This window comes from Cibotium barometz, chromosome 22 (genome assembly GCF_041138505.1).
Source record: "Cibotium barometz isolate CiBa-2024 chromosome 22, ASM4113850v1, whole genome shotgun sequence".
Classification (NCBI taxonomy): Eukaryota; Viridiplantae; Streptophyta; class Polypodiopsida; order Cyatheales; family Cibotiaceae; genus Cibotium; species Cibotium barometz.
This window is the reverse complement of record NC_141067.1, coordinates 24,136,009-24,148,140: the sequence shown is the minus strand read 5'-3', so window position 1 is coordinate 24,148,140 and position 12,132 is coordinate 24,136,009.

The following is a 12,132-nucleotide window of genomic DNA, read 5'->3' as shown; positions in this document are numbered from 1 at the left end:
AGGAAGTTTTTCCAGTTTCGGTTTTGGACAAACCGACGGATTAGTCTCTTGTCCGGATATCCGTGGGCGAGGCCCCGAGTGTGAGACCCCTACCCACGCATGATGTGCTACTTCCGCTGCTAGTACCCCGAATCCGTTGATCGGTGGGGAACAGGGATCTCACAGTTGGTATCAGAGCGAATTGGTTAATAAAGATCAACTGAGAAGACAAATATGTCAAGAATTTATGTAGAAACACAAAAAGGTTGTAATTGTATGATATAATTCATACAATTTGATATTCAAACTGAAATTCGTAATTTGGTAATTGGGTCTTCAGATAGAAGTACCGCAATTATATAGAATCCCCGACTTGCTTGAGGCCTAGACATGATGGTATTTACCTTATAATTCCAAGAGCCACGACTACCCGTATATACCGAGAGTATACTGCAGCTCTTTACTGACAGTATATACGAGTAAATCTAAGACTTGAAATTATAAGCGTTAATGCTATCCAGATGATGAATTCGAATGTGGTTGATATGATTTTTAATTCTGTTTGAGAATTGATGAATTGAATTGGATTCTGATTGAAAAATGATGATTTCTGAAATTAGTTGAAATATAAAAATCTGAACAAAACCACAATGAGGATGAATGGGACGAGTCCCAGTGATGATATTCATAACTGGAATGATGATAATGAATTCAGCAAATCACTATGAGATTAGTGGGTTGTGCTGTCAAATTGTTACTATTAACACTTGATCAGTAGATCAAGTTAAGGGATGACAAATTGAGAACTTGCTTGACTGAAATTCCCGTGGAGGAATGTTCAGAAGAAAATTTTTCGGTCTAATGGACCATTATCATGTTAAAGATATGAATGATATGATCTGAAAATTAATGATGAGTTCTATATAAGGGATATTTATCCCAGTGTTCTGTCGGGTTGACCAGAATATAAGGAACCCCAAAATAAAATTGGATGTTAAGAAAAAGAGTTGTCCTCTACCTTGCGAGATGAGGACATCTCGCACTTTTTAAGTGGGGTAGAATGTAAGATTCCTCCCCAGCCTTCGAGGTATACAGGAGTAAGAATCTCCCTTTCTGAGCTTATAATTATTCCCTCTCTAAAATAAAAGAAAGTTCTGTTTAACAAAGGAAGACCCTTTTTCTAGAATACTTCTCAAGAGTCCCACCTGTTTTAAGGATTCAGAACAATGAGTTTAGAAGTGAGAATCGATGTTTTGGATATCAAGGTTTTGGTCTTCATTCGAGTACGGCCCAAAAGAAGTTCTTTATATCTTGGGGAGTATATGAAGTTATTCCCCAGATATTGTGAGCCTTATATCTGAATTCAATGAAAGTAGGTGACTTAGCCTACAAGCTTCTTTTATCTCTTCATCTCAAAATTCTTAATGCCTTCTATAGAAAAATGTGTCAAACCCAAATCATGGAAAGACGGTAAAACTTCAGTGGCAAGTTACTGTTGGCTTCTAAGTTACGCTAGCTCCTTCCTTTATATAAGTCGTAACTTTTACTTGTCGCTCACAGTAATCTTACTTCCATCAATCTCCTTTCTTTCTTAATCTCCTTCATGGCTTGGCAACAAGAACTAGTTTTATCCATAATGATTCCTCACCTTCAAGACGCAAGTGAATCTGTGAAGAAGGATTTTATAGAGCAGTATGAGCGCTCACTTTTCCCTCACTTGGGAACTTCTGTAGCGTAAACCAAATGGCGGACCTATCAAAACATAACTAGGGTAACACCCTGGGGTCAGCAGCACTTTCGTAACAATGTCCGCTTGGCCATGGTTATTGAAGCTTTGGGTTTGGGTCCCCGATACTACTGTGTCATGAGATCAAGGCATCTTGGGTTTTCTGAGCGGGTCTTCTTACTGGCATGTTTTCTTCCTCATGAGAAGATATGCCTTTATCCCGTTTTTGGCTTGCCTCTCAGAGGTCCTTTTGTTAGATCACCTCATACCACTGAGATAGGTGCGGCAATAACCAACAGAATTATTCCCATAGATGAGTTACCTTATACTTGTGCAGTTTGTGAGGACTGCTTTTGTGATCATATGATGGACGGGCTTATGGAAGTGTAAAGAGTTCTTCTATCTTTACTGTATAAGTTCCGAGAATGAATAAAGTTTAAATCTTGTTCTTATTTTGAATCTTGCTCTCTTTAAGACGTTTCTTGGTGGTTAATCTTGATTCAAATTTTTCTCTAAGTCTCATATTCGTGCATCTTGCGAAATTATCCCAGTTTGCGAGATGAGGACATCTCGCATTTTTTAAGTGGGGTAGAATGTAAGATTCCTCCCCCACCCCCTTTTTGATGTCTAGTATCTTTCCCTGTAATCAATCCCTCTTCAGAAATATAAAGACCTTGTTTCTATCTGTTTTAGCCTAGAGAGAGAAAAATATTCTAGAGAGAGAATATTTAGATTTTGAATATTTTTGGATAGAAAAATATCTCATCTAATTCAGATGAGTTTCCCTAAAACAGAAATTAAAAAAGAATTTTCCAATGTGCAATTAGAATTAATTGAAAATAGGTATAAAGAACCTTAGCCTAAGGGTCTAGATTTTCAGAAATCTTTAGACTATGGTCCAATTAAGGTTCCTATGGACCAATAGCATCAATCCATGTGTAGGGAGGAGATAAATCCAACTTGTAAAAAAGAAAATACCCAAAAATGAGTAAATGCTCACATGAGGTGAAGAGTTGAAAATGTACAAGGTTTATTAGTAAAAAACTATGTGCAATATTAAAAATATGAGATATTTTGGGTATAATGATTTTATTATGACACATATGTAAGGAAGGGGAGTCCCTTAAATGCTCACATAAGATGAAGAGTTGAAAATGTACAAGGTTTATTAGTAAAAAACTATGAGCAATATTAAAATGATTCCATTATGACACATATGTAAGGAAGGGGAGTTCTTTAAAGGAGGTGCATATTTCACATAAGATGAAGAGTTGAAAATGTACAAGGTTTATTAGTAAAAAACTATGAGCAATATTAAAATGATTCCATTATGACACATATGTAAGGAAGGGGAGTTCTTTAAAGGAGGTGCATATTTCACATAAGATGAAGAGTTGAAAATGTACAAGGTTTATTAGTAAAAAAAACTATGAGCAATATTAAAATGATTCCATTATGACACATATGTAAGGAAGGGGAGTTCTTTAAAGGAGGTGCATATTTCACATGCTTGAATGAGTTTTAAACTCATAAAAATTGAGATATTTCATCTCTCCTCTCTCCTCATTCAAGTCTAGTTCCAAAAAGTTAGCTTAACTGACCTAAAAATGGTCAAATATTGACCAAACTGATTTAGAAAATTCTAGAATCAGTTTGTTTGGTTAGGAGCTCAATTTTTCCTATAAATAGAAGCCTCCCCCTTGTTGAAAAATATATAGTGTTTATGCATCGTTACTCTACTCCACCTAAGCCAGAAACTGTGAATTCATTTAATAATTCACTAGTTTTTGGAGCTTCCCTCTTTCTTCAATTCCCATTAGTGGCTCCATCAACATACTTAACCAATTGATTGGTTGGGGGCCTCTACCGTGAACAAAGAATCAAGCAAGTTGTAAGGTAATTAGTGAATATTGATCTTTCTATAATTTCTCAATGTTTCTCTCTTCTCAACCCCTCTCAAGCTTGAGAAGTTTAATTGGTATGGTTTTTTTTAAATGCTATTGAAGTTTGAATAGTAGTGAAGAGTTACATAATTTAATAAATGCTATTGAAGTTAATTTTCATTTATGTTTAAATTCTAATGATTCTTATGTAAATTCTCTCTCTCACTCAAGAAATGGTAATACTCATGACCCATTCTCAATCCAAATCAAGCTTTTCATAAAGCTTTTCCTTAACCCAAGATAAAGCTATGCTTGAGGCCAAATTAATGGCTTTTTCTTATGCTTTTATTAGTTTATGTATATTGATGATTCAATCCATTATGGATTAAGGATCCAATTAGAGAATCATTTTAATTATTTCCTTAATGATAAGCTTTATCCCTTAGAAAAATTGAGATTTATCAGTCATAGCAGCGGAGCTATGGCAAAATTTTTATAAAAATTATGCATAAAAAAATTTTCATTCAAAGCATAAAAAGAGGACTTCCTACCATATTCTAGGAATCATCATCCTAGATTAATTGAAAGAATTTCATTATAATCATGGAGAAATTGAATTTTAATATTATGCATAAAGGATAAATTTTTATATCAAAAGTGTTATTTTTACCATTTTTATTTTCATGCATAGAAGTATGCAATATGGATAAATTTTTATATCAAAAGTGTTACTTTTATCATATTGGATTTCATGCATATAGGTATGCATAAAAGATATTCTTTTTATACTAAAAGTATGATTTTTCTCATAAATGGATTTTATGCTTAACTTAGATGCATAAGAGAAATTCTTTTATTCTAAAAGTATAATTCCCTACCAAATTGAAATCATGCATAAGAAGATGCATAAAAGATTGATTTTAATTTCGAAAGTGTTAGTCTCCTTAAATGGAATTTATGTATAAATAAATGTGTAGAGAAATCTTATATCAAATAAAAGAATTCTCTTTAAAAAAAAAAAAAAGATATGAAATGTGATAAGATGTGATAAGAGGTGTATGAGATGTGATAAGAATTGATAAGATGCGTATGGAAAGTGATAGAATGTGATAAGAGGTGTGATAAGAGGTGATAAGATGCTTATGAAATAAGTTAGGATGTGATAAGATGAATTAAGATGTGTATGGGGGGATGAGGTAAGAAGTGTATGTGATAGGATAAGATGTATATGGGTTGTGATAGGGCGAGAATGGATGTGATGTAAAAGATTAGATGTGAAAGTATATGGGGTTATATAAATGGGAATGTGAAAATGGATGTATGTATGTGGATGTGTGGATATGGAGATGGGAGTGTGGATGTATGAACATGAAAATGGATATATGCATGAAGATGTATATGCATAGATGTAAATGTGGATGTAGATGTGGATGTATAGATGTGAATGGATGTGGATGTATAGATGTGAATGGAAATGTGGATGTGGATGTATGTGAATGTGAATGTAGATGTGGATGTATGTGAATGTGAATGTAGATGTGAATGTGGAATGTGGATGTATAGATGTGGATGTATGGGAATGTGGATGTGGATGTATGTGAATGTGAATGTAGATGTGGATGTATAGATGTGAATGTGGAATGTGGATGTGGATGTATGTATGTATGTATGTGGATGTAGATGTGGATGTATGGATGTGTATGTATGAATGTGGATATGGGATGTGGATGTATAAATGAGGATGTGAAAATGGAGGTAAGCATGTAGATGTGGATGCATGTATGTGAATGTAGATGTGAATGTGGAATGTGGATGTATAGATGTGGATGTATGGGAATGTGGATGTGGATGTATGTGAATGTGAATGTAGATGTGGATGTATAGATGTGAATGTGGAATGTGGATGTGGATGTATGTATGTATGTGGATGTAGATGTGGATATATGGATGTGTATGTATGAATGTGGATATGGGATGTGGATGTATAAATGAGGATGTGAAAATGGAGATAAGCATGTAGATGTGGATGTATGGATGTGAATGTGGATGTGGATGTGGATGTATGGATGTGGATATGGATGTGAATATATGATATGTGATGTGAAGGAATCTGAAGTGAAGAGATGGAAAAGGAGGTGATTGGATGAGTACACATATACATGGAATGTGGAATAAGTAATGTGGATTAATGAGGGATAATGTGAAAAAATGAGAGTTAATATAGAAACTGTATTTGTAAACTGTTTGTAAATGCTGTTTGTAAATGGCTGTTTTATGTCAAGAATGCTGGGGAAGCATTTTGACCGTCTTGTGATTAAGGTCGTGGAGACCTAACTGATAAAGTTGCAACTGCTGACGGAGAGTCAATGGAGGACGTCTCGCGTAGCAAGGTCGACCGAGGTCTTGACCAGCCTCGGTTCGATTAAAATGGTGAGCTTCCGGTACGGTGGATGAGGGACCAAGGAAGCGGCCTATGAGTGAAGCGCTAGGTCACCTGCGAAGGATCCTAGAGGGTGCTGACCATACGGTGCTCGAGCTCTGGGTCGCCTAGGATACCCACGCGTGCGTCGAGGAAGATATTGGAACAAGGAGTAAGAGTTGTTTTGTGAAACCGGGCATGGATCTGGTTGACTGACCTTGCTGGTCCTCAACGGATGAGTCCATGGCTCTTTTATATGGATCTGTTGGTTGATCTTGCTGATCTTCAACGAGAGTCCATCTTGATAAGTGATTATATTGCCGAGTATTATGGGCTAGGAACTATGGAAACGGCCTCTGTGTGGACAGGTGGTGAGCGTTCTAGTTGCCAATGATGCCATAGATACTCTGATGAAGGAATGATGGGAAATTATGAATCAACTGGATAAATTGGGAGATTGTGATCAGTGGTACTATGGTTTCATTAAAGGATTGTTTTAAAGTTAGCTGATGCTAAGAAAAAGGCAATTTTCATATTGGGTGTGTAAGTGGTGTGGCTAGTTTTATGTTTGCATGAAATTCCGGCTAGGGGGCCTTGGAACTCTTTTCCTTGGTACCCGGGACAAAACCTAACCAAATTCCAAATTGGATCCCATCACTACAGTGGTTGGGCGGTTGGCTAACCCATGGGATCGGATGGGGTTAGGCTGGACTGATGGATCCATAAATCGAGACTCAACTTTGTTTTTACGATAGATAAAGTAAATCCCGGATAGAAATTGTTCTATGGATAGGAATCAACGGCTGTGCCTCTTGATGGGGAAAAAAGCGTTGATCCCAATGATCCAAGTGCAAGTTTCTACCTTGATTTGACCAAGTACCGTTAAAGGTACAGTCAGATCAGTTGATCCGTAATGATCTTGACTACGTTAGAGTAAAGAGTTATCCTGGTGGAATCGCCCATGCTTTCCGAGTAAAGGAAGTTTTTCCAGTTTCGGTTTTGGACAAACCGACGGATTAGTCTCTTGTCCGGATATCCGTGGGCGAGGCCCCGAGTGTGAGACCCCTACCCACGCATGATGTGCTACTTCCGCTGCTAGTACCCCGAATCCGTTGATCGGTGGGGAACAGGGATCTCACAGATACAGTTGAAGAATGAACTTCATACTGTGGAGAAAAAGAGCATGTCTGTGAATGACTATGCGTTGAAGATAAAGGGTATTGTGGAATCCCTTGCATCTATTGGTGTGTCAGTAGATGATGATGATAAGGTGGAGGTCTGTCTACGTGGTCTCGGGCCACAATACAAGGCGTTCAAGACATCCATTCAGACTCGGGAAAACATTCCCAACTTTACAGATTTGGTGTCTATGCTGATTATCGAAGAGAAGAGCTTGGGTGAAGACCAACAATCTTCACAAAGCAAAAACAGTTCAGAGCAACAGGCTTTCTACACGAGTTCAGGAAGAGGACGAGGTAGAGGAGGCCGTGGACGCGGTCAAGGAGGTGGCCGAACAGGTAATCAGAATTATGGCCAGCAACAGCAGCAACAACAACAGTCCCAGAATCAACAACAACAACAACACGCAAGTGGAAGAGGCAAATTTAGAGGCAGGGGGAGTCAAAGAGGCCGTGGAAATTGGCAAAGGCAATATAATGATGCACGTGAATGCTATTATTGTGGTAAGCCTAGACATGTGCAGGCAGAATGTTATAAGAAGCAGGCTGACATGCAAAATGGGAAAGTGCAGCAAAACAACTATGCATCCTCAAGCAGAAATAATGAGGATAATGAAAGATTGTTTGTTATACAGCATGTCGTGAATGCCATGTCTGAAAATGTTGATGCAGCACAAAAAGATAATGTATGGTATGTGGATTCAGGCGCTTCGAACCACATGATGAGTCATGGGGAGTGGTTCAAGGAGATGGAAAACCCGGAAAGACCAGGTTTTGTGAAAACAGGGGATGACACTGCTCATCCAATTGCCCAAGTTGGAGATGTGCCATTGTCTATGCAGGATGGCAAAGTGAAGTACCTTGCAGATGTACTTCATGTACCGAACATAACAAAGAATCTGGTTTCAGTTGGCCAGATGATTGAGCAGGGTTTGCAGGTTCAGGTTTAACCCTGATGGGTGTTATGTTGAAGATTTTAAAGACAAGTGCAGGTTGGTTGCAAAAGGCAACAGAGTGGGCAGAATGTTTACATTGAATGTAGACATGCCTGAAATGAGTGCTGCGATGTTTGCAAATGGTTCAGGAGTTGTTGCAGACACAGACATATGGCATAAAAGAATTGTAAATGTGTAGAGATTGAGGTCTATGCAGACAAAAGGAATTGTGACAGGGCTGCCAAAATTTAAAGTGGAAGGTATGCAGAAAATATGTGAAGCATGCCAATTTGGGAAGCAAACAAAGCATACGTTTCCACGTAACAGATATGTGAGCAGAAATGCACTAGATGTTGTGCATTCAGATGTATGGGGTCCTACGAAGACCGTGTCTATGGGAGGCTGCAAGTACTATGTCACATTTATTGATGACCACACAAGGAAAGTGTGGGTATATTTCATGAAGGAGAAGAGTGAGGTGTTCACTCACTTTCAGAATTTCAGAGTATTGGTTGAAAAGTAAACAGGAAAATATGTAAAGTGCCTAAGGTCAGATGGAGGGGGAGAGTACTTCTCCAATGAGTTCTCTGAATTTTTAAAGAAGAATGGTATTCGGAGACAGTTTACATGCAGATACACTCCGCAGCAAAATGGAGTTGCTGAGCGGAAAAACAGGCACATTGCTGAGATTGCGCGAGCATTGATGGAAGAGAAGAATATGCCGCATTGCTATTGGGCTGAGGCTTGTTCTACAGCAGTATACATCATGAACAGGACTCCAACTGCAACCATACATGATGTAACTCTAGAGGAGAGGTTTACTGGCAGAAAACCAGATTTGTCTCATCTGAAAGTCTTTGGATGCATTGCATATGTGCATGTGCCAGATGAGCTGAGAACTAAGCTGGACCCGAAAGCTGAAAAATGTGTGTTTATTGGATATTCCCTTGAGCAAAAGGGATACAAGTGTTATAACCCTGCTACACGTGAGTTGAGGGTAAGCAGGGATGTTGTCTTTGATGAGATGAGCAGCTGGTATGCTGCTGAAAAAGAAGCTATTGGGGCTGATGTGAGTGGAAGTGTGGTTGCACAGAATGCATGTCAGCAATCACAGTCTTTGAGTGGACCAGGAGAGTCCTCATCTAGTGGGTCTATTGATAGACCATGGAGTGGCAGGCTGCATCATAATACCAGCCCTGTAAATGTGATTACTACATCACGTAAAGGGAAAGAGAAATTGGTTGAGCCCCTTGGTATGCCTGACATTTCTGCAGGGCATTCTCATGTTGATGGAGAGTCTAGTGGCTCAGATATGAGCCTTGATGAGGAGCTTGGGATCCCAGCTATGAGAACACCTGTGTAAAGAAGGCTATGGAAGCCATGAATGAGAAGTTGCGAAGATCTGGGAGAGTGAAAAATCTTGTGCAGAGATTTACCTATGATGGTTATGTGGCACATCACTATGCATATATGGCAAAGGTTGTGCAAGTTGTTGAGCCCACATGCATTGATGAGGCTGTTGGAAATGTGTATTGGGAGAAAGCCATGGATGAGGAGCTGGATGCACTATATGGAAATGAAACTTGGGATTTAGTGCAATTGCCTGAAGGAAAGAAAGCCATTGGATGCAAGTGGGTGTATAAAGTTAAACATAACAGTGATGGAAGCATAAACAGGTACAAGGCTAGATTGGTAGCCAAAGGATATGCGCAGACATATGGGATTGATTATGAGGAAACTTTCAGCCCAGTTGCCAAGATGGCAACGGTGAGAGTTGTGATAGCAGTGGCTGCGTCAAAGCAATGATCTTTACATCAGATGGATGTAAAGAATGCATTCTTGCATGGGGATTTGCAAGAAGAGGTGTATATGTTGCAGCCACCTGGTTATGAGGATGTGGGTTACCCCGAGCATGTTTGCAGGTTGAAGAAAGCCTTGTATGGCTTAAAGCAAGCACCAAGAGCATGGTCTGACAAGATTTCTGAATATCTTGTCACTATTGGCTTTCATGTAGCCAATGCAGATTTCTCGCTGTATATGAGACATGGTGATAGAGGAGTTGTGCTTGTTGTCATCTATGTAGATGACTTGATCATTACGGGGGACCATGATACAGAGATCTTTGATGTAAAGATCTTGCTTAGACAGAAGTTTGAGATGAAGGATTTGGGGGAGCTCAGATATTTCTTGGGCATTGAGGTGATTAGGTCACCACATGGTGTTGGATTACTGCAGAGACAGTATGGCTTGGACATGTTGTCCAAGTATGGTATGACAGGCTGTAAGCCTATTTCTGTGCCATTGGATCAGAATGGCAAGTTGAGTGCAGATTCAGGAGAGATCTTGGAGGATCCTACTATGTACAGGCGCATAGTAGGAAGCTTGATCTATATGACGATCACCAGACCAGATTTGAGCTATGCTGTTGGGTTGGTGAGTCAGTTTATGCAGGTTCCACCGAAACCGCATTTGGATGCAGTGAGATGCATACTGAGGTATGTGAAGTCTACTTTGCATTGTGGACTATTCTATGAGACTGGGACAGAGATATGTGTACATGGGTACACAGATGCTGATTGGGCTGGTAGTATCTCAGATAGAAGATCTACCAGTGGATTCATGTTTTCTTTGGGGAGTGCTGCTGTGACTTGGAGCGGCAAGAAGCAGCCTACGGTTGCTCTATCCAGTATAGAGGCCGAGTACAGAGGAGCTGCTATGGCAGCATGTGAGGTAGCTTGGTTGAGAAAGCTACTTGCAGATTTGGGTCTATCAGTGGATAGACAAGTTGTCATTTTCTGTGACAACATTAGCAGTATACAGTTGGCCAGGAACCCAGTCTTTCATGCTCGTACGAAGCACATAGAGGTCCACTACCACTTCGTCAGAGAGAAGGTCTTGGCAGGAGATCTTGACCTTGTTTATGTCAGCACAGAGGATCAGGTAGCTGACATCTTCACCAAAGCATCATAGAAGCTCCGCAGATTCAGGGCTTCGCTTGGAGTACATGAGATGGAGTTGAGCTCGAGGGGGAGTGTTGAGATATCGAGCTCGTCTAGTGAGGCGGTGGCCACTGACCCGCCTGGGGGATAGGCCCCACACTTACACCACTGGCATGGTTGGTGAGATCATGGGAGATATGCGGCCAGTGGGATGACAGGCTGTGTGACAGCCATTCTAGAGACTGGCATAGTTATAGCGCCAGCTCATTTAGTCAGGTTCACACTATAGAGAACCTGTGTATGTATTGGTTGAGTACCTTTCATATTATGAGTACTCTTATCTTGTATATGGTGTGTTGAGTGTTGAGTAGAGAAGAAGAAGATTTTCAGCCTCTCACCTTGTGTGTTCTCTATTAGGGTTTTGTGAGTGTGTGTGTGTGTGCTTGCAAGAGCTCAAGCTCTTCCCCCCTGCATCTTTTCACAGACAACCTTTCATTATCCTCATTATTTCTGCTTGAGGATGCATAGTTGTTTTGCTGCACTTTCCCATTTTGCATGTCAGCTTGCTTCTTATAATATTTTGTCTGCACATGTCCAGGCTTACCACAATAATAGCATTCACGTGCATCATTATACTTCCTTTGCCAATTTCCACGGCCTCTTTGACTCCCCCTTCCTCTAAATTTTCCTCTTCCACCTGCGTGTTGTTGTTGTTGTTGTTGTGTATTCTAGGACTGTTGTTGTTTGTAAGATCCCTGTTCCCACCGAGCAACAGATTCGGGATACTAGCAGCGAAAGTAGCACTTCTCGTGCGGGATAGGGGTCCCACATTCGGGGCCTCGCCCATAGATATCCGGATAAGAGACTAATCCGTCGGTTGTTCCAAAACCGAACCCGGAAAAACTTCCTTTACCGGAAAGCATGGGCGATTCCACCAGGATAACTTTTTATTCTAGCGTAGTCAAGATCATTTCTGATCGAGCTGATCTAATTACCTCTATAAGATACTTGGTCAGGTTAAGGAAGAAACTTGCACTTGGATCATTGGGATCAACGCTTTTTTCCCCATTCAA